The sequence below is a fragment of the Drosophila mojavensis genome, unplaced genomic scaffold, assembly GCF_018153725.1.
Source record: "Drosophila mojavensis isolate 15081-1352.22 unplaced genomic scaffold, ASM1815372v1 contig_80, whole genome shotgun sequence".
NCBI lineage: Eukaryota > Metazoa > Arthropoda > Insecta > Diptera > Drosophilidae > Drosophila > Drosophila mojavensis.
In genome coordinates, this window is record NW_025318906.1 from 5,874,261 (window position 1) to 5,901,542 (window position 27,282).

Below are 27,282 nucleotides of genomic sequence, written 5' to 3' on the forward strand. Positions count from 1 at the left end.
GAACTTTCTCCTGCCCCTTCTATATTCTTGCTTCATTGTCTTAAGATTTTTCTGCTGAATGCTTAATCCTTTTAACTTTCTCTGTCTTTATTCATTGTCAGTTTCTGTCCTTGACTTGCGTAATGCTTATTGTAAGCTGAGCTAGATGATTCCTCTTTCTAGCTAAATTTCTTCTATTCTTATTCAATGTAATACTTTTTCCTGTGCTTAGCTGCTTAAGAATGTAAAATCTTTAAGCTGTTTCTTGGGAAATTTCATTTATAGCTTTCGTTACCTAATGCTTACTATCATTGACATTTACCTCATTCATTAGAAATTTATCCGAAGCACTAATACTCTTCTGCTGCTTTGCCTCTAAACTTTTGTTTCGTGAGAAATTTATCTCTATCTCTTTCTACTGTCAGTCTCCATTATTTACTAATACCTAAAGCATACACTCCACATGCTTCAGAGATATGTGTTCTCTCTCTCCCTCCCTCACACTTACTCTCTATCTATTTGTTCTCTATTAATCAATTTTGTATTTTTGTTAGTATTTCTGTCTCTCTGATTCTTCACCACTCTCCTCTCTTGCTCTTGTATTTCTGTCCCTGTGATTCTCCCTCTCTCTTTGTCTCTCTCGCTTATTCTTTATCTCTATCCACCTAGCATTCTCTCTCTCTCTCTGGCTCCCTCTCACTCATTCTCGAGTTCTCTTTCTGTCTAAGCTTCTCCCTTTTTCTCTCCCTCCCTACCTCTCTTACTCTCTCCTTTTCTAGATCTCACTCGCTCTCTGTCACTCTGTCATCCCAGTAGCTACATAATATCTTTCCAATCCATCATTGACTGCTTTGCCTGTTTAGCTTTTACTGATATCAAAAGCCAATATTCCCCTTTCTAAGGAGATTTACGTAAGGTCTCTCTATCTCCCTGTCTTTTCCATGGAAACTCTTTCTCATCTCTGCTGTCACATAAAATCTTCTCACGCTGGCATTGATTGCTGTGTTTGCCAAAATTTTATTCTCTGTTTTTATCATATCCCTTTTAGGAGAGACATCTAAAATCCCCCTCAGCTCTGAAATATCTTTCCCATCTGCTACATGAAACACATAAAAGCCACACTCTGTGCATTTAGTGCCTTTTCACTTACATTTCCATAGTCTACCCTTAGAGTGCATAATTTAATGCTCGAGTGCAATTTGTTGGTTTCTTTCTGATTTTTTTCTTTTTTTTTTTTCTTTCAGCTAGCGTGATTGACATTTTATAACAGCTGTAAAGTTACGCTGCATTCATGGCCCAATTTCACTTAATTCGTGTAAATACTTATGTCGAGGCGCATAACTGACTCCAACTAAGCGAAGAAGAAGAAGCAGCAGCCGAGGAGGGCAAAAAGAAGGGTGCACAAATTTATGGCAAGCAATTAAAGCTGCAGCAGGAAGCAAACAGCCAGAAGGCAACTTGGGGAACAACACGGTGCTACATGGGGCAACATGGGACAACATGGGGGGGAGCAATTTCAAGCCCCATTCGAATCAGTGCCTGGAAAAAGTAAGTAGCAATAGTCGCAGCGCCACGAGTTGCCTGGCAGCCTGCGCTGATAAGTGAGCGTAATCGGCTCACGCTTAACGCCTTAGCAAAGGCAACAAGCAAGGGGGAGTGGCAAGTGGAGAAAGGCGGAACGGCGAACTGCGAACTGCGAACGGCGCACGGCGCACGGCGAACGGCGCACGGCGCACGGCGCACGGCGAACGGCGCACGGCGCACGGCGCACGGCGAACGGCGAATGCCAACGGCAACGGGCCCGACAACCGGATACGGATGCGGATGCGTAGCGGCGCCATTTGCATGGCTTGTTGGGGCTTTTATTTATTATTTGGCGCAGCTTTTTGGCGTTAACGTGGGCGGCCCTCTGTCCATGTATGTATGTATGTGTGTGTGTGTGTGTACATTTTATGGCTGCTTGCCGCAAAGAATTTCATGTCCATATGAAGCCTGCCTTTATTGTCCACGTAACTATATGTGAACGTGGCCCGCACAACTAACTGGCAGCCGTGCTAATGCACAGTTATGGCTTTCATTAGGCCGCAGCAGCAGCCGAAGTCCCATCACAAGTTGGTTAAGCTGCGTGAAATGCTTTGGCCCACATAAAGCAGCTAACGGAAGCAGCAGCAACAGCAACAACAACAACAACAAAACTGGTTGTAAAAGCTCTTGACGGTAATGAGAAGTTAACTGCTTGCAGCTGCATTCAAGCTCTAACCATTTCGCTTCTACTTCCACTCTCTCTCTCTCTCTCTCTCTCTCTAACTCTCTTTCTCTGTCGCCCTTTGGCTCACCTGACAATGTGGCGTGCTTTCAATTTTTGTGTTTGATTTCACTTCCATTTTTTGCAATTTGCATATTTTTTAGCCTTTTGCTTCTCTTTCAGTTACAAGCTTGCCTTTATTTTTTATCACACACACACTCGACACACACTCACACACACTCTCAGCTGGCAAACTCATGTGCTTGCCCCTCAGGTTTTCTACTTGTGTTTTATGGATTTTCTTCTGGCTGCCTGACATTCTACGTGACTGCCATCAATTTTCAGTGGCATTGCCGCTTCATTTTGCATACAGTTGAATGGCATCTAGATGCCATGCCCTGCCCGGCCACGCCCCATGATGTCCTTGTGCCCTTAACTCGATTTCGAATTGGTTCGCTACGCCAGGCAACGTGTGCGAGAGAACTGCTGATCAGCATACCTCAAATGGCATTGCATTTTGTGCTGGCAAACAACTTTTACATTCACTCGCTGCCTTTTGAATACCCTATACAAATTTAAATGCACTGAGGGGGTAGATTGGTGGAAGAGTCGCGTATGTGACTGGTAGAGTTAACGTATTTGTGAGCAATAAAAGAAGCAATATTTGGACGTGGTAAGACGTGGGCTATTGAAGTATATTAAATATGAAGAACTTTTTCTGTGAGCTCAATTTGTTTACAAATGGATACATAGATCCTTTTGAAGAGACAAACGAAAGTATATACATATTTATATCTAAGCTCAAGGTTTTGAAGGTGCGACCAATTGAAGGTGACAGCAAAGCCATTTGTTCAGAAATTCAAGGAAATATATTATAAATAAAGTATACAATGTATCCTTCGAAATATATTTGAAATTTCTATATACTGCTATCGTAATTACTATCTATACTAACTTCATTAGTACTTACTATTACTATCTATAGTCCATATAATTCTCTTTACAGCCAAATCCTTAGTCGAGCATACCTCACATATGTTTTTTTTTTAGAGTTTTGCTCGTTTTTCGGTTTTTATGTCGCTTTATTATTATTGCAAGTGTAAATGTGGAAAATTGTGTGCGTGGCTGCCCGAATGTGTGCGTGGGTGTTTGAGCATGTGTGTGACTTTGTGTGTGCGGTTCTGTGTGTGTGTGTGTGTGTGTATTTATTGTCCTATTCCTTGCAGACAAGACTCTCGCTCTATTTATCTAGCTAGCTACCTAGCTAGCTAGTTGCCTGTCTCCTCTGTCTGTGTGTCCCCTTAGCAGGTGTTCCTTAACAGCTCTGTGGTCCAGTTTACCGTTGGCAGAGCTCAGCTTTTGCTGCAGCTGCAAATTGATTTTCAATAGCTGAGTGGTTTTTGATTCAATAAAATGACATACTCAGTTGACTCTCAACGAAGTAGAAGGGCACCCAGTTACGTGCTTGACATGTGTGTGTGCGTGTGCGTATGTGTGCATCTATCTGTGAATGCTGCCACAGTTTGTGGCATCTTTAATGGCCGCCTGCTGCCATTGGAATTTGGTTTCTATTTTTGTTGAATTGCTGAGCTCAATTCATATGAAATCTAATTCAGCTGCTTTGCTTGGCTCACTGTAATTGATGGGCCTATAAAAATAGACAGCGGCGCTTCAGCCTGGACACTGGTCGCCTCTCGCTGCTGGCCATGGCCCATTGCCCGTTGGCCGTTGGCCGTTGGTTCACTGACCATGTGATAAATGGTCGAGTCTTGTATTTTACGCGTGTGACAGCTTAAAAGTAATTTATCACGGCTCAAATAGACTCGCTTACTTCTTGCTGTGTGTGTGTGTGTGTGTGTGTGTTTGCGGTCTAATCGAATTGCTGCCTAACTGACTTATCAATCAAGTGTCTGCGCCGGGCGCCCATAAGTAGGCAATAAAAAATATATTTTAAATATGCAAAAGGCAATCTGTGTTTGGCCGAGGCTTAGCCGGCTAAACACATAAGTTTCTAATTAAAATGAACGCCACACTCACACAGAGTCATAAATACAGATTTAAGCCAACACACACACACACACACACGCACACACACTCGCTCATGGGCCGCTATCTACTTAATTACTTGGGTGGGCGAGCGCAGCGTTGGGCTTTCTGTGCATAATTTAAAGTGCATATGTGCCACACGGTAAACCGCAGAACTCCCAGCTGATTAAGTCGACAACAGGCCAACTCTCTGCACGTTTTAACCCCACCCGCCCTCGCACCACTCCCACTCCCATCCATCTGCTCAGCCCGTCGGCATTTCGCACGCAAACTTTTATTGCACTGACAAAATGCTTGCTGCGGTTTTTTCTTCTATTTACTTTGCGCAAATAATACATATATATAGAGAGAGAGGGAGAGAGTGGGAGCGAGTGGTAGAGAGGTGGAGGGCGGTAGGTAGGGAGTGAGCATTCGCATATGCGGCGGTTGGCCAGGGAAATGGAGCGGAAAATATGTTTGAGCACAAGTGCTAAAGCTTGACGCCTGAGCAGAGCCATAGTCGTCGTCCCCACACGCCACGCCCACGCCCAGCACTGTCCCAAACCCGCAAAGCCAACAACAATAAAGCACGCGCACACAAAAGAGGAAATCAAAATATTTCCGTAACTTAAATTGAAAACTGTCAATTGGTTTTTATACACGAAATGCATTTATGTGTGTGTGTGGATGTGTGTGTAGGCTACCACAAAAAAAAAAAGAAAAAAAGAAATGCTGAAAACATTTATTGAATATGTCGCTTTTAGCGTTGCTCTTCGTGCGCTTGTTACCTGTCGTCTCGCTAATAAAAAATCAATTAACTTGCTTTTGCCACAACTTCAGGCTTCAAATTCAATGCGAGCACATATACAAATAACCAAGCAGCTCCCACAGCTCAGCCCACGCCAAAATCCTTGGATTTCTCTATGGACGCCCCTATGAGCCCATCGAGGGTTAGACGAGGCGCGATAATTGATGTCAAATGCGACCGACGTGTGCGGCGGTCGTTAATCATAGAGGTGCAGGTGAGAGCACGATGTCGAATCGACTCAAATCGAAACGTATAACAAAGTTCATAAAGCTCAACTCACACACGCACACGCACACATCACACACACACACATACGACTACGTGCATAATTAGCGGCTGCAAAAGGAAAGGAGAAAAAATCAGTTTTTGTCAGGGCAAAGGCGAGAGCGAGCGCGCGCTCTGATTGAGTGGCGCAGATTAACAAATTTGGCCCAAAGGCAATCACAACAACAACAGCAACAAGAATAGCAATTCATAGTTGTTTGTGCGTCAAAGCACAAAATACACTTGAGGCGAAACAATTTAATTCGCTTGGTAAACAGCACACGGAACAGAAACGTGCTGCAAAAAGCGAGGCACAAAAAAAACAAGTAAGAAGGCTCTAGTCGAGACTGCTCGACTAGGAGATACCCTGAACCCTCTAAGCTGATATTCTAATCATTCTGCACTTCTTCTATGCACACATACATACACATGCATCCACACGCACGCATAAGCCTGCGCTCTGCTAACTGCGCAGTAAGCAGCGACTGCGCTTGGGCTGCGCTGCAGTGTGGACAATATTATGAGAATTTATTTGTTGAATAATTTCTTTTGTAGACATACGATCTTAATGAAACTCTTAGAGTGTAATCATATGATGAATATGTGTGTACATTCCAAAGCACAAGTCTCTAGTACTTGAAATGCGTTTTTTACAAATTGGGGGGAAAGGGGGCGTGGTATCCAAAATCTGTAAATTACAAAATCTTTGTATCGATTAACTATATATACAACGAAAATTTGAAGACTCCAGGTCTAAAAATGTTCAAATTAGGCTGAAAAAACAATGCCGATTTTTCGATTATTCTCGATAAAAATGTTATCGGATGAATTATCGAAAAAATAAAGCAAACTCGTACTGCGTATGGTATACACGAGTATGCATGCCAAATTTCAGCTCTCTAGCTCTTGTAACTTCTGAGATCGACGCACTCATACGGACGGACGGACGGACGGACGGACGGACGGACGGACGGACGGACGGACGGACAGACGGACAGGGCTATATCGACTCAGCTCATCGCGCTGATCAAGAATATATATACTTTGTGGGGTCTGCCACGCCTCCTTCTGCCCGTTACATACTTTTTCACAAAACCATTATACCCTGATTTCCCATTTTCAATGGGTTCAGGGTATAAAAAGGAGAGAAGAAAATAAAAAAAAAAAAAAAAAACAACAAATATAGAAATGGAAATGAAAATGGGCTGAACTGCTGGCAGCCAGACTGTGGCAGTAGAGTCTCAGCAAATACTTGCCAAGAGACAGAAACAGAAACAGAGATAGAGATAGAGCTAGAGATGGTGACGAGCAAAGCGCGAGCGAGAGCAAAGTCAGTGAGTCGGGGCAGTCAGGACATGACTATACAGTAGCAAAGACCACTTCCTGTCAGGCTCTAAGCCACGTTAGCAGCGTCGCACAACTGCCAGGCACAACTACAATTCAAAGTAAGGCACACACACACACACACGCACGCACACACACACTCGCTGTTGACACCTACACATAGTCCTGCTCGAGGTGTCACTTTGGCTAACACGAAACTTTTAATGCCGCTGCGGGTCGCGGCCATAAAAGTATTCATTTGTCATTGTCAGGATGCAGTCGGCGTCTGCTGCCAACAACAGCAGCAACAGCAACAGCAACAGCAACAACAACAACAAGCTAAAAATAAACCACGCTTTTACCAAAACCAACAACAAAAACAACAGCAGCAGCAGCAGCAACAACAACAAAAAATCGCTGCCAAGTAATTTTTAGTGCCTGAAAAACTGCTGACTGCCAGCTTGGCTCTTAGGCGCTCATTAATATGCAATAGTACGCATATCGGGCTATAGTATTGCCAACCAGGTTGTCTGCCAGCCAGCTGGCACCCACACACCCGCACACACACACAAACACATCGCATTCAATTATTTAAATTTTCATTAAAATTCTAGCACAAAAAAAAAAAAAAAAAAAATATGGAAAGAGATGAAAAAAAAATGCGTGCGAAATTTCATAAAGTGTTAAGGCAGAATCCTATAGAGCACAGCGCAAGCAAAGCAACCAAAAGCTGAAGAAGCAGCACAAACCCACACGCCCACGCAAAAGGGCAAAGCACAAGCAGAAGAAGAAGAAAAACGTGGTCAAGTCTGCTGAAAATGCAAAGCTATGCGGAATTTATTAAAACGCCGAGGTCGAGGCTAAGAAATTGCTTTTGACACCAAAAAAAATGATGAAAAAAAGCTAAACCAGGTAGGGTATGTGTGAAGGCGAGAATACCCTTGAAGCATACTCAAATAGAAGATAATTAAATAAATAAAATATGTTTATAAAATGAAGAGCTGTGGTAAGCCAACGACTTTAACTTGGGCCTTGCATTAATATTTTAAGATTTTTTTTAGAATTAATATAAACTAAATCCAAAAATAAATGTGGTTAGTCAAGGACTTTAATATGGGCCTTGCATTAATATTTTAAGATTTTTTTTTTTTTAGAATTAATATAAACTAAATCAAAAAATAAATTGAAGTCAAATTAGACGAATTTGTATTATAATAGTTCTCCTCATGCAACTTTTATACACGATAAAAATAATAAAAAATAAAAGAAACAGATTTTTCCTTTATACCTCTTTATATTTTTGTTTAAATTATGAATAATAAAAAATACATATATATAAATAGATATGGAAATATAAATATCAAGGCAAAAAATTTGCTTCATTACTCATATGCAGATATAAATATAGAATGTCCCAGCCCTAGCATGTATGTGCATCATAAACCAATCTATTTCTGGCATGCCCTTATAACCCTTATAATTCGGTCAATAAAATATTTAGAATAAAATATATTTATATACCAAAGGCAGCATTAAAAAAAATGTATATACTCTAACCTACATATAAAGCTCGCTGTCAAGCATTCTCTGCCCAACCCATTAAATGTGCTAGGGTATATATAAAATCGTAAAGATTGTTATGTCTTATATATAATGCCGCCAGCTGCTAAATTGTTATCTTTGTTGGTCAGCACAACTGCTGAGTTAACAATATATAAATATATACATACATACATATACGTATATGTATATCAAATTGCATAAATGTAGCATTTGAGTGGCTGTTGTGCTATGCAGGATATCATATCATATCGAAACATTTGAGTTTTGATGGGCGTGCTAAAAAATTCAGACACTCACACAATATAAAGCAATCATGGCACGAGCAGCACATACCTAAGTCATAAAGTGCTCGCGGCAGGCAAAACTTTTGACAGCCAGCGAGCGAGCGAGAGAGGAAGGAAAGGCGGCCACAGCCACGCTGCGTATACGTAATAACTTATACGGCGCCCAAGACTTGTGAGCCAGCTAGAAATGAAGCTCCGAAAGTCGGAGGCTAACTGCCTGGCATGGCTTGGTCTGGCTTGGTCTGGTTTGGCTTGGTCTGGTGTGGCGTAGCGTGTCGTCGCAGACGTAATCTTACTGCCAAGTGCCAATAAGTCAGTTATAAATTTGATATAAAATTAAGCAAGTTGCGGGCGCCGTTGCATGTTGCATGTTGCAAGGCCGCACAAATTGCTCAGCTGCCCTGCCCTGCCCAGCCCTGCACAGCAGCTCACATATTGTGCTTGGCTTTTGGCCCTCTACACTAATGGGCCAGGCATCGTTAGCAAGCGCCTAACTAGCTCTACTCTGCATACACATATGCATGCACATACAGGAAACCGTTGGAGAGAGCTGCAAAGAGCTGAAGAGAGCTGAGCAAGTCCTCTCATATTTCGACAACTCAGATGTGTGCACTGCTCGTTGTTTAATGATAGTAATATATATCGATTAGACTGGGCCAGGCAGGCAAATACCTTGACTATCTGGCTGGCTGGCAAAAGGTATTCGGTCTAGGCAAAAGGCTGGGCCCTATTTGCCTTTGAGCAGCGCCAACAAAAAAGTTGACAAATAGTTTTCAAATACGTTTGGGCAAATTTATGATGTTAGTCACTTGGCTGGTCAAAGTTTGGGCTTAAAATATTGATTACAGTTGGCCAAAAGCTCGCCAGCCAGTTGCACAAACATCAACTTTACGGCTAATAGGAAAAGCGTAACTGAAAGTCTAGGCAAAATTATTGGTAAACTAGACTGCTTACTTAACGTTTTCAAAACTTTCTAAAAAGAGCAAAAATTATATCTGTCGCTCGACATGGGACAAGCTGAAAAACTTATTTCGTGCCAAAACAAAAATAACTTTTGCTCCCTAAAACTTATTGGTAAACTAAATTGTTTACTTAATCATTTTGGCTGCCCGAATTTCACTTTTAGACAATTAAAAATTATGGCGACTGAAACTTAGTTTGTGACTCAACTAAAATATTTAAGGTAAGTGAAGCTAAACTGTAAGAATGATTATTAAATTATAAATCAACTTGAACTTTTTAAGGAAGGCAGTTTTAGTCTCCAGTTTTATTGATAAGCTTAAGTGTTGACTTATCAAAATATTTCCCTGGGTAGCTTAAGAAGATAAATTTAGCAAAAATCATAATAAATGAAATATTTTGTTGTACTTTTTTTTATATATATATAAATATTTATATATATAAATATACAAGTTATATATATTTTATTTTCCTTTTACATGTAGTTTGCTTTAAATTTTTACTATATTTTACTATATATGTATATGTATATTTTTTTTCATATATCTCTCTATATTTGTTAAATAATTTCTTCAGTAACTTCTCTGCAGTAATTCGACCTTTTAAGCATTCCCTTGTTAATTGAGCCCACATTCATTTATATATACACATTTCACAGGCACTTAGCCAAGTTTTCTGACTGTTGACTGATGGCAGCATAAATTGGTAATCAAATAGTTTGTGCTGTCAAGCCAAAAAAAAGGAAAAGAAGAAGAAAAAAGGAAAAAAAACTAGTCTGTCTGCTTTAATTGCATATTTGAGCTAGAATGGCTTGGCATCGCATGGCTTGGTTCGGTTTGGTTTGGTTTGGCTTAGAGGACGACATAATTGACTGCCAGCAGTGCCATTAAAAAGTAAGCTGATATTACGCGCTATGGCCGGCAGCGACGTTCCCTTTCACTAAAGGCAACTTGGGAGCTAACAACTGCCAGCAGCCCGCAGTCCGCAGCCAAAAGAGCAGCTCCGGGGCCCGCACAGTGCCAGTTGCTTTGGCAAGTGAAAGTGTGAATGAGAGTGTCAAATTTCCGCTTTCAGCAGTCAAGCCAGCCAAGCCAGCCACCCAGCCACCCAGCCACCCAACCGCCCACTCAGCCACCCAGGCAGCCCAAACCACTTGCAGGCTGCCAACAAGCAAACACTCTCAACTAAGCAAACAGTTGTCAATTTCTGGCAAGGCAAATATATATATTTTTTTTTTTCGCATTCGCCTTTTGCACTCGGCGAGCCGACACTTATGTTGACTTCAGCTGCTTTTCTATGGCCAATACTGGGGCGCCTATTCCATTTGTAGTCGATATTAGAAATGGCATTGAAGCGCACAAAGTGCAAGTGACTGGCTCGAGCTTGCTCCAAATTTTAGCTGCAGGCGACGACGCGAATGCGAATAGATGCAGCTGCGAGCTGAACAAAGCGAGCGCAGCAGCAAACGTGGTCAGCATTCATGCGGGTAGCGTGTAAAGTGGAAACAAAGCGAAGAAGGAGTATGACAGAGAGAGACAGGAAGAGAGAGAGAGGGGGAGTGTTATAGAAGAGACACATATGTGTGCACAGGCATGCCATACAAATTACATTTTCGTCTCATGCAAATTGCGGTCTGCATATTTTGAGCGGCGTCCCGAAAAAGTATGCTACAATTTGTGCAGCAGCTTAGTAGGGAGACGGGAAAGGGATTGGTGATTCAGCTACACGGACTACTCAGGTATATTGGTATTCAAAAGGCAAAGACGCAGGTTCAAAAATGTTCCAGCAACAATGACACTTGGGCGCCCACTCAACTGCATGTTTGTAAACGTTGCTCAGGCACAAGGACCTCTTGCAAGAAAGCCAACAAAATGGCAAATGTGCTATGTCCCCAGACGCACACACACACACACACACACCTACACACAGAGCCACGTGTGTCTATGTGTGGTTACAGCAGCTAGAGATAAGCGCATATAAAACAAGCTGAGTGGCTTGAGCCGCAAAACAAAAGCTGCAAAATTCAGTGCAACGCACTCGACACGCCGCACGCGCGTTGCGGTATTCATGTTCCCCAGAGGCCTCACGTGTGTCTATGTGGGTGTGTGTTGCTGTGTGTGTGTGAGTCATTTAGCATAGCATGCTCGAAAGCACTGAGGTGCAGCCAACAAGCTCGAGGGCAGGGCAAGGCCCCAGCATGGCTGGCATCCAGTTACTGACAAGGCAGCAGCTCGCATAATACCCTTTAATGTGGGTCTTATGGCTGTGTCAGCAGGCTGGCATGGCATGCCAGAGGATATCCTTTTGGCTATTAATTACATTTACAACTACATTAAGAGTGGTTAAAGTGCCGAGTTAAGTAGTCAGCGTGACAATGCAATGATATATGAGCCAGAGGATTGCTGGCAGATATAGCTTATATATAGGAGAGAGACCAGCCTGGAGTATTTTAGGTCAAACTATGTAACTGTACAGTGATATATCAACCAGAGTATTGCCCAAAGATATAGCGTATATATAGGAATGTTTGGTAGTCTTTCAATCTCTCTAGTAATTCAATGACTGAATGTATTGCTGGAAGATATGGTATGTATATAATATTATAATTATTCCTATTGAGTCTCTTAAAGCAACTGTCAATGTCTGAGCATAAGGAAAGGAATAATCAGAAATGCCTTGACCAAGTTAATCTTCCAGCTGCTGTCAGAGTATTTATACGCAGTCAACTCTTCATCTAGGCAGCTTTCATTTTTTTGTCGTCTGTCTGTTGTATTTTTTTGAGACTGTGCGATATCCGGCCTGAAGGATGTGTGCACTGATGCTTCGGCAGCTGTTGATGCTCCTGCTCCTGCTGCTGCTGTTGCTGTTGCTGTTGCCACTGTGGCAAGCATGTTAAGTTGCGATTATAGGCTGTTAGTGCAACTGGCGATGACAAGCTGTGCAGGAGCAGGAGGCGGGGAAGGAGGAGGAGGAGCAGAAGGGGCAGAGTACACACACAGAGACAGGCTCTTGCGTGCGACAGATTTACATTCTCAATTGCCCACACGAAGGACATGTGACAGACTTCCAACAACAGTTGATTGTGCTGCCGACAGTTGGGTTTGGGGGCGATGCTAGATTAGATTGATCAACTTGCAACAGCAGCAGCTGCTACTACTCCTGCTGCTGCTGCTGCTGCTGCTTTTGATTGCTTAATGCTTGGCAGTCGCAGCAATTCATAATGAGCGCAATGCAAACTAATTAGCGGCTTATGAAGCCACAAAAAGCGGCTTAAACTCAGCTTGGCCCAATTGTGGATCAGAGCGTAGTCATTAGCCGGGCAATAATTTATCGCTGCCATATTTGATTTCCACTTGCCGATTACAGTTTCCAATTTATTTTGCCAGCTTCAGTCTGAATTTCATTTAGTTTGTGGCTGGCTGTGCGCCGTTGTTGCACTTGTCAACATAATCGCATTGATCCGTCATTAGTGTGACATTAATTAAGTTAATCGCGGCCGCTGACAACTGCCAGCTGTATCTGTATCTGTATGTGTGTGTCTGTGTGTGTGTGTGTGTTTTTTTTTCAGTGCGTGTCATGAGTAGAAAATCGAAATCCAATTAAATGCTGCCCCATAGTCTAGGCCAACCAGTTTGTGGCCTGACATCAATGAATGAACGTCCGTCCGCCTGTCCGCGCTCGGCCCATGCATAATTCAGCGCCAAGTACAAGCTGTACAAACAAATTACGCTTGGCAACGTGTTTGGGGCCGTTTACTAGACTTAAGGCATGACCCATTGAAAGCTGAAGCCAAACGCCCTGGCGCCTGGCTGGGCTCGTGTTGGGCTTATGACTAGGCAGAAATACAGAATTCATCATTAATGCAAATGCTGTTAAGCAAACATCATTTGAAGAGGGGCGGGCAGGGATGGGGCGTGGTGTTGCCGACGCTGGCCAACTTCTTGGCTTAAGCACAGTTTATGACATACTTAGGGGCGTGATATTTACGAAAATTTACCTGGCGCAAACATATGACAGGCAAGGTCGTGGATAATTACCTACTTTATGCAGAGACCCCGAGAGAGACTTCAAGCAGTTAGCCGATGCTAAAGTCAAGTGGAGTGAAGTCGACTGAAGACGTGGCTTTAAAAAGGCGTTGACAGACAGCTAACGAAATGTTTGTTAAAATTTTGATTTGCTAACAGCAAAGCGTATAGAATAAATAATCTATCATAAGAATATCTGTTATGATAGTAGTAGAAAATAGTAGTAAAATATTAGAAAAAGTAGGAAATAGTAGTGAAAATAGTAGACAATAGTAGTAAAATAGTAGACAATAGTAGTGAAAATAGTAGTAAAATAGTAGACAATAGCAGTAAAATTGTAGAGATAGTAGACAATAGTAGTGAAAATATTTTAGATATTTTCAATGTATGTATATACACAATATATTGCAATAAATTTTATTAAACATATCAACAAAAATCTAACTGAAATTTCTATTCCAACAATATGTACGCTTACAAAGAATTTTATTTTCCAATCTATTGAAATTTCATTAAAATCGATTCAAAACCATTTAACATCTTCACACAATTCCAATTGGATTTATTCTGGCTTATCGAATCGACTCAAATCGATTAACTAATTTCTTTCATTAGTCCATGAAAATCGATTGAGAAACCCAAAGAATACAAATTTACTTTTCAATTGAAACGTATAAATAAACTGAAGGCATTTTCCTTAGAAGGAGAAACCTAAATAATACAAATTTACTTTTCAATGGAATCGTATCAATAATCTGAAGGCATTTGCAAATTGATTTTGCTCAATGGGCAAATTTCATGGAAAATCAATTAACATCAGTTTATTCAGTGCCAAAAGATTTAGCTGATTTCACCTAATTTTCCACTCAATTCTCTATTAAAATAATATTCGTATTTCGACACATTTGCTGTAGCCTTTTCAATAATAATGCCTTGTCCCGGGGCGGAGGGTCACTGGCAAATTGATTGCCCTGGGCCAGCTGTGATTTATGTTTTACACACACACACAGATAAAATATATAAAATACTTGATATACATATATATTGTATGTATGTATATTTGTATTGCTACATTAAACTATTCAGCTGGCGTATTTGCAATTATTTTACGGCCAATTTGTTTTGCTTGGCGATAGAAAATCAATTGTGTTTTGTGTGCGTCTGGTCCGTCTGGTGTCGAAGTAATTGCATTTGCTGCTTTATGGCCTTCTAGTTGGGCATGGCTGACCGCATTAAGTATACGTAATGTATGCATAGAGCAGAATCCTTGTGGGCGGCCACGAGCCCACATTGCCCACATTACCCCCATTGCCCGCCTGCCCGCCTGGCCGCCTGCCCGCCAGCCTGTGGAAGTAATAAAGTCACACGGAGCCTTAACGCTCATTACTAAAACCACTGAGCAGTCATCAAAGCAGCTCTGTCAGCGTCTGCTTTTGACAGCATTAAACTCGGAGCTCTAAAGGAAATGAACTCTCACTTTTTGTGGTCATGTCCCAGTGGTTCCGTTCAATTATGACCAAGCGAAGGCTTTAATATTTCATAAACGTTGCATGCATTTACAGGAAATCAATAAGTGTACCTGATGCAACAGCTGCTGCAGCTGCTGCAACATCTCAGTATCTCTGTATCTCTGACTCTGTCAGCATTATTCATAATTGAGGCGGCAGCAGGACTCTAGGTGCAAAAAGCTTGCTAAATATATTATTTAGATCTCTTTGCGTGTGGATATAACATTTAATATATGCACGAGTTTGGGGGCCAAAGTTGAGAGCTAAGCGACATTCCCTCGATTAGTTGAGGCAACAACTAAAACTAAAAGCCAGCAGACAGCATGATGAATAAATTGCACGCATACTTATGCACATGAGCCAGCTTAGAGTCTCTCTATATGTAAGTGAGTGTGTGCGTGTGTGTGCGCGCACAAAAGCTGGCTACAAAAAAATATAGAAGAAGAAGAAGAAGCAGAAGCAGACAAGTTGTAGAAGAACTGACAATGCGCTGTCGTCGCCTTTTTGCTGTCGCCGTCGCTTAAGCGCAAACAAATCATGCGCCAGCAGACAATTGAAACGGCTAAAGTGTGTGCGTGTGTGTGTGTGTATGCGAATCTGTGCCCCCAGCCAGGCAGCTCTCCAAAGTGCACTCGAGCGTTAAGAAATGAAAATACTATTTAAGCCATTTTATCAACATAATCGTAAATCATTTTGCACTTTTCGCATAAAAGTCGTTGGGCAATAAAGGACCCAATTGTCTTGTGCATATAATTTGTTATTGGATTCAAGTCGCTATCTCTATTCATCTCGCTCTCTCTTTGTCACTCTCTGTCTCTCATGCGCTTACACTTTAAGCCCCATTGCCAGAGGGACGGGCGTGCTGGCAGCTGTTTTGCTTTTAGTGTTGATTTTCTCGGGTTTTCTCGCTGTCATGTATATTTTTAGCTCACATAACCTGCCCGACCACGCCTCCTGCTGCTGTTGCTGTTGCTGTTGCTGCTGCTGGTGCTGTTCCCCAGGCAGTTGCAGCCATAGCTTTTTGCTCCTTTTCTTTTTTGTCATACATTTCACGCTCGAGAGCGCACAATGGCCAAGCGACTGGAGACCACATCATTATATATGAGCTGTGCCGCAACACGTACGCAATGCTAGCGAGCTAGATAGAGAGTAACATAGGGCAGAGGTGGGAAGAGAGAGGGAGAGAGAGAGAGAGGGGTGGCTGTTGCCCTAATGTCTGTCAATGTGTGTTGGCTGTTGTGCTTTGTTGTGGCTGTGAACTTATCGCCCACGCTTACACTTTAGTAGCTTTATCTATGGCTCGACAGCATCTTGAGGCCATACTAAAATATTTGTCCAGGACTCGCAAATTGCACTTAAAGCCAAGCACAACTCACACGGCCACACCCACACACTCACACACACAGACACACGCTTGATTTGGACTTTGAATTCATAACATGCCATCAAATTGGCACGTGGCCTGCACTACAAAATCATCCAATTAAAATTCCATGCCAATGAGTTTAACGCACGAGCCGTTTAAAATTTGTACCCACAGACAGACAGACAGAGAGAGAGAGAGAGAGAGTGGGAGCGAGACAGAATGAGAATGAGTTGGCAGCATGAAAAGCAAAATGTTTTCTTTGAAAATATTTGTGCTAACACCACCCACACACAAACACACACAAACACACATAGTCATCTATATATATATATATATATATATATGTATGTGTTTACATATAGCTGTCAGCTATATTGGCCATAACCATATCATTTCATTTTAGCCAGCTCGACTCTCTTAAGTTGCTTTTGGTCTATAGATAGAGCTTACAATGCATTTCGATTCCTTTGCTGCAGCAATCAACATTGATTGCAAATGTTAAACCATTTATAGGGCTGCAATCCTGCTTAAAGAAATGCAATTAAGCAAAACACAAATGGAAACAGAAGCAGCAAAAGAGTGAAAGATAGAGAGCGAGAGCGTGAGATAGTGAGCGAGAGAAAGAGAGGCAAAAGGCTTCAGCGTGTGGCATAAGCCAAGCTAAAGTCATGACAGGCAAATTAATGCAGCTGTCGCCAGCAGAAAATAAGCAGAAATAGACCGGAAAATTAGAAAATGAATGATGGACCCAGAGATGCTCTCTACAATCTGATAAACTACAGACTGAAATATTAATCAAAAAATGATATAAGTCCTTATAAAAATCTTTATAAATACCTAATATGCATTTTATTTATATGCATTTGTATAGTATACGGAATTCATAATTTTGATGTTTTCCAACACTATAAAATTTGATAGATATAAATGCAATGAATAATGATAAATGATAAGCAATTATAAGAGTATAATATGAAACAATTGTCCGTGGTCCACTTTGATATTCTCCAATACTATTCAGCCAGTGTTGCAAAGCAATAGATATTATTGAACTGTTAAGCTCATTATAAGAGCATTCAATTGCCAATCACTGTTAAGTGTCTCAATTAGACACATAACATATGTTATTGAGAGACAAATTGTTAACATGAATGTTTACATAAAATTCCGTTAAGCTGGCAAAAATAACATTTGTTAACAGTTAACATATGTATAGTTAGAGTTTATGTTATGCATATAATATTTAACATAATGTTATACACAAATCGGCAACTCACAAACCCAACCACAACACCGTTAACACCTGCAATCCACATTAAGTTTATGGTTATTGAGTAACCCACTTTAAGCGAGTTCTTGCTAAAATTCCAGCGCAACTTTCAATGCTACCTCATTAAAAATAATAAAACCGGAATGCGCGAGCATTGGAAAAACCACTTTAAATATAATAATCCCAGCTACATACTTAACACCAGGGTATATAGAGAAAAGATCTGAAGAAAAAGACCAAAAAAAAAAAAAAAAATAGAGGCAAAATACTTTTTTCCATTAAAAGCGATTTTCCGTTCGTTTTCCATTAAAGCCAGCCACGTACTTGCCCATAAGATGGTTACCCCAAGGCGCATTTGAGGCTTAAATGCGACACGCCCACGCACAAATACACACGCACACAGACACACATACACACACAGAGAGAGAGAGATATGTAAGCGAGTAAAACCTGCAAATATATAAAAGAAGAGGCCACGTGCTGCGCGTTTTGTGCCAATGCTGCAAAACTTTTGGCCTTGTAACACTTGCACTTGTGCACACACACACACACACAGGCACACATATATATAAGCACACACATACACACAGAGACTGGCATGCTCATATTTATTGTATTTTCAACATGTGCTTCTTGTGCATTCGAAAAGTGCAACTCGAAGTAGTGCGCGGAGCTAAGCTTATGTTGCTGCCAACTTTGCCGAATTTGCGGGCTAGTAACGATGCTTTAATTGAAACCGAAACGTGCCGTGCTGTGCCCTGCCGTGCCGTATATTGTCGTGCCGTGCTGTTATAGTGCTGTTCCGTGCAGCTGCAACAACGCTACGTGACAGCCGATATGTACAAAGCAAACTGCCAGCAACTCTACAGCACTTGCCCAACTCCCTGACTACCCATTGTCTCACTCTCTCCCTCTCTCTCTGCCCATTACCTTTGCACCTGCCAAACTATCAACTGCCAAGCTGCCAAAAGCGTGAGTTGTAGTTGGACTTGCAATCAAGTTGTCACAGCAACTGGCAGTCAGCTGCAAAGATTAAATGACACACGGGTTTCATATGTACACTCCCAAAGCACACACACACACACACACACACACGCATACATAGAGCACCGCTTTGTATTGATATATTGCAAATTGATGGTGTCGCATTGGCAGCGGCCTCCCTTAATCCATCTTCCCTGCCCACATAACGGACAAATGCAAAATTGCTTGTCCATGTGCCGCACGTGGCATCATTTAGCACTTACTGCTGCCCCCAAAACCCCGCCCCTCGGCTAACCAAGCCCAATCAGCAACAACGTGTGCCGCACCTGACCAACTGACCAAACGGCCAAAGAGCGATTCGAGCGTAATTCTTTCATTGATTTCGTCTGTTGGCGACAAATTTTTGTTGCACTTTGAGTCATGTTGCACTGTTGCAAATGCTGTGACACGCACACACACACGCACACACACACACGCTCTTTGAGTAATGTATGCAAAGCACTAACGACAGCAGCAATAAAAATTCATGACTTTCGAGGCGCAGCTAAATTTTCAGTTGAGTTTGCCTCGTCCCTCTCTCTCTCTCACTCGCCATCCCTCTCTCCCGCTCAGTGATTTGGCTGCCTAATGTGCGAGTGAATATGGAAATGTGGCGACTCGTCGCGCTGCTCGTTGACTTTCAAATGGTTTCATGTTAATTGCGTTGCATATGCATATATATGCCATATGCGGCGCTCCATATGGGGTTAAATGAAAGCAAATGAAGGAAAAAACCAGCGAGCGCCGCGAAGTATGCAATAGTTATTGACCACACAAATGCGGCTGCTGCGGCGTATACGTGATTTTTCATTCTATACATGGGGAAAAAGCGCAAAATATAAAACAACAACAAAGCAGCAAAGTCGAAAGCCGCAAAAAATACTAGAATGTCTGCGGGTGTGTGCGAGTGTGTGTGTGTGTGTGTATGGGTTGTGTGAGTCGGCATGGTACAATAAGCAACAGCAGCACCAGCAGCACCCCAGCAGCTACAGCAACAACAACAGCAACAACTCTAGCAGCAGGCAGTGCAAAACTTATTTGCATAAATAAAAATTGAAAAAGCGGAAAATAAAAACTCTGTATGCAACAGGACTCGAAGGCTGGCACGGCACAGCAGCAGCAGCAACAGCAGCTATGTAGTCGAGTGTAAGGCAAAATAAAAGACAAGTGCCGAGGCAAATAGTCAAAGTTTTTGCCTTTGATGGCAAAACCCAAACACTGCTATACAACAACGCAATGAAAGAGAAACTGTGCGAAACAACTGTGAGAATCACTGAGAGGGTGAGATAGAAATATAGAATAGAGATAGAGATAGAGAGAGGGAGCGAGTGCTTGGGGCAGTTGAGAGGTGCAACAGCAGCAAGTGGCGAGTGCCAGGGCGTTGCATAGATTATGCGGACAGCAAATGCTATTATATAAACATACAGTTAGGCATACATATACATAAATATATATAAATATAGATATTCATATTTTGCTATGGTTTGGTGGGTATATTACAAGTCAATTTATAGACATAACAGTGTTATATCATTGTGCAGTGCCTGACTTGGGCATACACTGCAGTTCCCCTCTCTCTGCAGCTGCTGCAGAGGCTGTGGGAGACTATGGCTATGAATGTAATTTCTAGAGATAAAGAATAATTATTCGTTAAAAGAAGAGAGTTATAGAAATTAAAAAGCAATTTATAAATAAAAATCTATAAAGATGATTTTAGAAGAAAATAAATGGCAATTATATATAATAAGTTTATTTGTAGGGAGAAGATCTATAAGTTTGAAAATATATCGAGGTACTGACAGAGAAATTTGTGAGACAAAAAAAGATTTTACTTATCAATTTATTTAAATTGAATTTATTTATTTATGATTATGATTATTATTATTATTATTATTATTATTATTATTATTATTATTATTATTATTATTATTATTATTATTATTATTATTATTATTATTATTATTATTATTATTATTATAATTTTATTTATTTTTTTTTTGCAATTAGAAGATGTCTAATAAAAGAAGACGCTTTTTGGATTGACTATAAACTTGATATCTAAGAATTTGCATGTTAAACACTTTTCAATAACTCAAACTCAACCCAGAGCTTATAAACATTTCCATTCTAAGCTCAAAGATAAGCAGATTATTATGTAGTCGAGTTGAGCCAGCTGTTTGCCAGTTTGATTCAACTCACCTGCTCATCTCTGACTGGTGCTCAGACTATTGCTGAGCTTGCTATAAGTAGCTAACACTCCTTTCTAGCTCTTTCCAGATGCCAATACTTTAAAATTTAAATAAACTTATTCAATAATTTTCTATTAAGCTCTACAATATTTAACTATAAATAAATACATTTATAGAACTATAAAATTTCTAATACAAATCTAAGCTCATCTCAAAGCAAGAGTATTTTCTAGTCGACTAAGCTTCTATTTATCAAACCAAAAACACATTTGCCAATATTTTGTTTCAGTTATTTTTTTTTCTTTTCCTTGATGTTTGCTGTTGCCATAAGTTTGACATCTGAAGTAACGCCTGGGCTTGGCACTGGCTCTGCAGCCTGCTTATTGGATATGCAATGGGAAAAATGAAATTATATTTTCTTCGCGCTGCGGGCTTAACTTTGCTACAATATTTTGCAAAAGTAAAAAGTGAACAAAGCAACAAAGGAGACAGAGAGAGAGAGAGAGAGAGGGAGCGCAAGCGAGAGATTTCGAGTCAGACACAGAGCTCGTTCGGCATACAACATCCCATTTGTGTGGGCGCATAAAGCGATGTAAGTATTTACATACAATATGTATGTATGTGTGTATGGATATATGGCTGGCTATGCAAATATGTAAATATGCATGGAAATTGGGCGCGAGTGTGGGCGAGGCCGGAAAGCGACACCCGCTCATTAAATATACAACGAATGAAATGTCAACGTGAAAATTAATTAACTCAATTGCACAGCTTTGACTTTCAGTGGGGTAACCGGAGGTTGCTTGCTTGGTTGACTGTTTGGCTGGCTGGCTGGCTGGCTGGCTGGTTTGGCTGGCTGTTTGTTTGGGGCATGGCTGCGGCTGAGTTTCGGTCTCATATTTCAATCAAAAACGGCGACAGCTGCGTGCCAGCAGCATAAGCTGCAACATCATTTTGGCAAGAGTCCATCAACGAGCACACGCTGAGGCGTTGCTGCTGCCACAGCGGAAGCCGCAGCATCAGCCTCATCAATATTTACAAGCGGCGTGCCGCAAAATTTTGGCGCAGCCCGGCGGGACGGGGGCGGGAGGCGTGTTTATGAGCCACGGGCGCGAGTCAAGGCGCAAAGTTAATTGCTAAATGACAAAAACATACAAAAGGGGGCGTGGCTGTGGGTAGCACACAGAACACGAAAAAAAGCGGACAGCGAGATGGAGAGAGAAGCACAAAGAGAGAGGCAGAGAGAGAGAGAGAGAAAGGGAGGCAGAGAGAGACAAACACAAACAGAGACAATTGGCAGAAGGCACAGGAGTAGAGCAGCAGTTGGGCAACTGCCCCAAGATTAATGTGCGGCAATTAAACGTTTAAGTGTTGATTAATGTGACTTTGCCGTATTTAAGAGCCGCCCCCAGTCCACCAAAAAGTTGTGGGCGGACATTGGGCTGTCAATCAGGAAGAGCAGAGCTGAGCAGAGCAGAGAAATAGAAAGCAGCGCAAAAGGAAAAAAATATGCAAAATGTTGTTGGCCTAATTCGGGTCACTGGCATAACCATAAATTTCGAGGGTATCCAACAAACGAGGCTAGGTGCAAGCGCCAAGCACCGAGCACCAAGCACTGAGCAGCAGAAGCAGAACTCAAATTGAAAGACATTCGCATTTATCATCTTTACGGTTTAACTGCCAAAGTGCTTTGAAGGGATAACCAGCCAAGTGTAAACCAGAACAGAACAAAACAGCGCAGCAGCAGCAGCAGCAGCACAGCAAAGCAAACAAGCAAAAGCAAAAAGAGAAAGAGCGACAGAGAGGGACGGAGGGAAGGCGAGGCGAATCTTTGCCAAGTCAAACAATGTTGTGCGCCTTACTATTTTTATCCCGCTTTTCCATCTCGAACGAGCTCTCTTGCTGTTTATCTACAGAAAAAAAAGAGGTGGCATAAACTATGAACGTCAAATAAAACGCACTTGGCTACAAGAAGCGCTGCAATTAAATGCATGAAATATGGCATTGGTATCTCAAAAAGTCAAGCAGAAGATGAGAAATATCAGAAGTAGGAGCTATAGCTAAACATTATACAACAAGCTTAGCACAAACACACGCACACAAGCATACACACACACACACACACACATAGACAAATGTCTATCAGGGGAGAGTTTTGCTGACAGAAATGTTTGTTCAAGTGCCAAGACAATGTGCTTTGGCTAAACAAAACAAATGGCTAGCAAGGATTACGGCAGCATTTTGGCTGATTTTCAAATGAAATTTTAATGAATGAAAACAGCCAGAAAACTTTGCCAACAAATGCGGCCCGACTCCCTCAGCGCTCTAGCTCCCTCTCCCCCTCTCTCGCTCTCTGGAGGAACAACAAAAAATATAAATATATAACAAGAAACCAAAAATGCGGCACTTGTCGTGCGTTCACGAAATTCTTGAACTGAAATCTTGTCTGTCTCGGCTCTCCTCGGCTGATCCAAGCTGCTCAAATCTGTCTGCCAAGTGCTGTTGTGGGTGCAACAACAACAACAACAACAACAACATCAGCAGCAGCAGCAGCAAAATAACCATAAAAGCAGCTGCTTTGCACTAAGAGCTCTGCACAGTATTCTGTTCAGATTTACGCTTAAATATTTATCAACTTCGAACAGCAGCCACAATGAATGAGTGGGCGACAGAGTGTGAGAGCGAGAGAGGAAGGGGGAGAGCGAGGAGGAACACAAAATAGGTATATAAAAACAAGCATGAATAGGCGCAACAATGTACCTTAAATGCCCTTACCAAGCATATAAAATATGTATGTATATATTTTCATGTTAAATTGAACAATTTTATGGGCATAAAAGGATTTTTTCTCAGTGTAACGACTGGTTTTTGGAGTGCATGCAAAATCTTATCTGCAATGTTATCAAAATATAAAATAGATTATGTCAATTGCATTGCACACCAAAAAAAAATCTTTCTACTATGATAAAGTTTCGGTAAAGTTCACAACTTCTGACACATATTTAACTATAGCCAAAAATATCTTGCAGTTGAGCTTAAATTGAAGTTGAGAGCAGTATTCGACTAGGGATTACGTACGCTCAAACTTGGCAATTTTGCACCATTTTATCACAACCAAATTGTTGCCCGTTCTTTTTCATGGTTTATACTTTAAACTATCTATAAAATATTATTAAATTTCTAGACTTGAAATTTCGCCAATTCACAAAAAAAAAAAAAGAAATAAATTAAATAAAAATAAATAACTAAACAAATTAATAATCCTTCCATTATATAATTTTGATTTTTAACATTGTTCCATTTTCCTCGATTAATAAAACTGAATAATGTAATAAATTAAAGGGTTACCTTAATTAGAATTTTATAGGAATTTAAAATGAAATAAAAATTTTATGAAATTGAATTAAATTGTTATTTCATTTTAAAGTTCTACAAAATAAAATTCATACGAATTTTCAACTTAATGCATTATGGAATAAATCGAATGAAATATTCAACATTAACTTTCCTTTTTATTGTAGAACAAAGCTGAAGCGACCTTTATCTCAGCTCCAACTGAATGCATTGTTAACATAAATCAATATATAATATGTTAGGAATAATTTATATTCGATCTATTGCTTATGCGAGCACAACGCCACGTAATAGGATTCATTATAATTTCAAAGTGCTCCCTTTGTAACAAGTGTAGAATCAAACGTTTCCACATTTTAGCGATAGTTGTGCGCGAATGAACAACAGGAAGGACAGCAGGAAGGTGGACAGGAAATGCAGGCATATAATAATTATTTACACGCCGCAAAATTCAGCAAATTAGTTGATGTGAACATCCTTTTGATAAAAATGGCGTGGCTGCTGCGTGGCTGATTAATTGACAGAGAGAGAGAGAGAGAGAGAGAAAGAGAGGAGGAGAGAGTCTGTGAAGCCAAGGTTAAGGCAGGCTACGAGCCATGCACAATGCCATGATGGCTTTAATTAAATTTTCTTAGCCGCCAAACAATCCTTTTATGGCGCCATGTTGCTCTCTGTGTATGTGTATGTGTATGTGTGTGTGGGTGTGTGTGAATGCTAATGAAAATCAAACGTTGCAACACATTCTGCTGTCCCAGCAGCTAAGCAAAATGAATGTAGCCACGGCATGGCTGGCGTTGTTTGTTCCAGCGACCTCCAGGCGGCAGCATCTTGTGATTTATTATTAAATACGAATATGAATATATCTCAGGACAGCGTGCGCTAGGCATAAACAACAACAGCAGCAACAACAGCGAACAAAGGGCATAAACAATACGCGTCTGAACCTGCGCACCATTTTGATGCGCATTTTTATGATTAATTAAAATTTATGTAGCAGCAACAGCAGCGGCAGCATCAAAAAAAAAAAAAAAAAAAAAAAAACAACAAGAAAATCATCTTTACTTATGTGGCAACATATTTAGCCGAGCCCAATTAAGTGCGATGCCCAAGATTGAGTGCTGTCAACCCCAAACAAAGTACGCCCACAATCCCACATACATGCAGCCTAGCACTGCCCCGCTTACTGCTGCTAATTGTGGTAACAAACTATGCCGTTAACTCGGGTAATGTGGAAAAATGTGCGAACGAGTGAGCGCCGGATAGGATGGGTGATAGCGAGCGAGTGCGAGATAGAGCGCAGCGCATTTTATATTTATTAAAGCAATAAAATAAAGTACAGCCACGCCCACCGACCGGCTTGGAGCTGAGCGCTGGGCGCTGGGCTGTGCCTGCAACAGTTGCCCAGATAACGTGTCCTGGCAGCAACAGAGAAATATCGCCATGTCATAGCCGTCATGCAGGTCGCTCCCAAAGGACTCAGCTCACGTTACATAAATTTAGCTGCCTGTGTATGTGTGTGTGTGTGTGTAAATTGGTGTTGTAGCATTTTGGACAACGCCTACGCCTTATGTTAACCGGTCCCATCGCATGGATTTGGAGGCATATGTAACAAGGGGCGACGCAATAAATTTAAAATTAACCCTTTTAGGTGCACGACTCTTGACCTCGGCCGCCCTTTCAATCTATTTCAGCCAAAGGGGCATTTTTCGGTGCGCACGCCCACAACTTCAAATAGTTGTCAACAGAGTAGCCGAAAAAAAAAAATATTCATTTCATCTGCATGTGTTGTTCTCTGTGGCTGACCCGTACACAAATAAAATGTCTTCAGCCGACATTTTTCGTAGCATACTTTTGAGCGCAAAGCTGAAATTTTACAAGGAATTCGAATAAACCATCTGCAAAATGGTGAAATATTTTGCACTTGACTTGCCAGCATTATTAAAATGTCACGCATGCTTTGGCAATTCTTAAAACTCGATATTTATTCAATCCGCAAATATGTACTCTGCAACTGTTGAGGCAGGTCGTGGTCTAAGGCTGTTGTGCAGCAGGAAATGAATTTCACAAGAGAATCAAATTGGAGCAAACTGAGTAAATAAGAAGCTGATGAGAGTCTTGAGAGGAATTTTAGATGTATTCAATAGGTATATATAAGTCGAAATTAGCCAAGTGACTAAGAAAGATATAAACAACATTTTGAAAGGCCTTTTAAAGAGCTTTGTAGTTTGCATTTTCAGCAGTTTAAAATTCTGTAACTATAAGGCGGCCATATATACATATATCTATATATTAAATATGTTTTATCTAGCTTCCAAATATAGCCGCTAATTTCTACTGAAAATCATAATCCTAACGCTCTTATCGCTGCTCAGCTAGTCTAAGCTGCTTGTCGGTGAAAGTTTAGCAAAAATCTAAGAGGTAAATAAAGCTGCCTAAGTGGTTGTTAAGCTCTGTATTCATTCTACCAAGCATGGCTAGATTAACGATAAAGAAAATCAAGAATTTAGTTAGTTTTGGCAAGACTTATAAGCACACAAAAATATTCTCAATGGATATCCTGGTAAAAGTCCTAGCAATAGCTATCAAAACTATATCTTTGTTCAATTAGTTACGCCGACTATGAAACACCGCAGATGTGAATTCAAAAAGTGTGTAAAGTGATTAAATATGCAAGAGCAACAAAAACGAGCAACTATTAAAAATTTAAATCATTTTTGCTGCAATTGGCAAATTAAATAATTGCATAAAATACAAATTAAGTTGAGAATTTCATTTGAGTAAAAATATTTCATTTTGGCTTTTGGCTTGAACAATTTAATTAAGTGAAATGTGTGTCCAAACGAATTTGATATATACAAATTATGAAATGTTATGCAACTTAATTTAAATCCAATATGCTGTCACTTATTGTGCCACGATGACATGGCCAAACTGAAGGGCATTAGACATAAAAGGGACCGCCCAAGTAAGTAATCAGGACTAGAGCGCGCGCCACGCTCAACCACAATGGCATGCGGCCACAGGAAGGGCCGTGACTGGACGGCCTAGGCAATGGACACAGAGTTCAAGTGGTCGAGTCAAGACAATTCGAAAAAT

At 41.0% G+C, this 27,282-nt stretch overlaps 1 protein-coding gene across 1 annotated transcript in view; it reads right to left on the reverse strand.

Annotated features, from left to right (window-relative positions):
• Positions 1-27,282, reverse strand: part of LOC6578881 — a 104,665-nt gene that overhangs the window by 33,195 nt on the left and 44,188 nt on the right. The gene's annotated exons all lie outside the window — the stretch shown is intronic.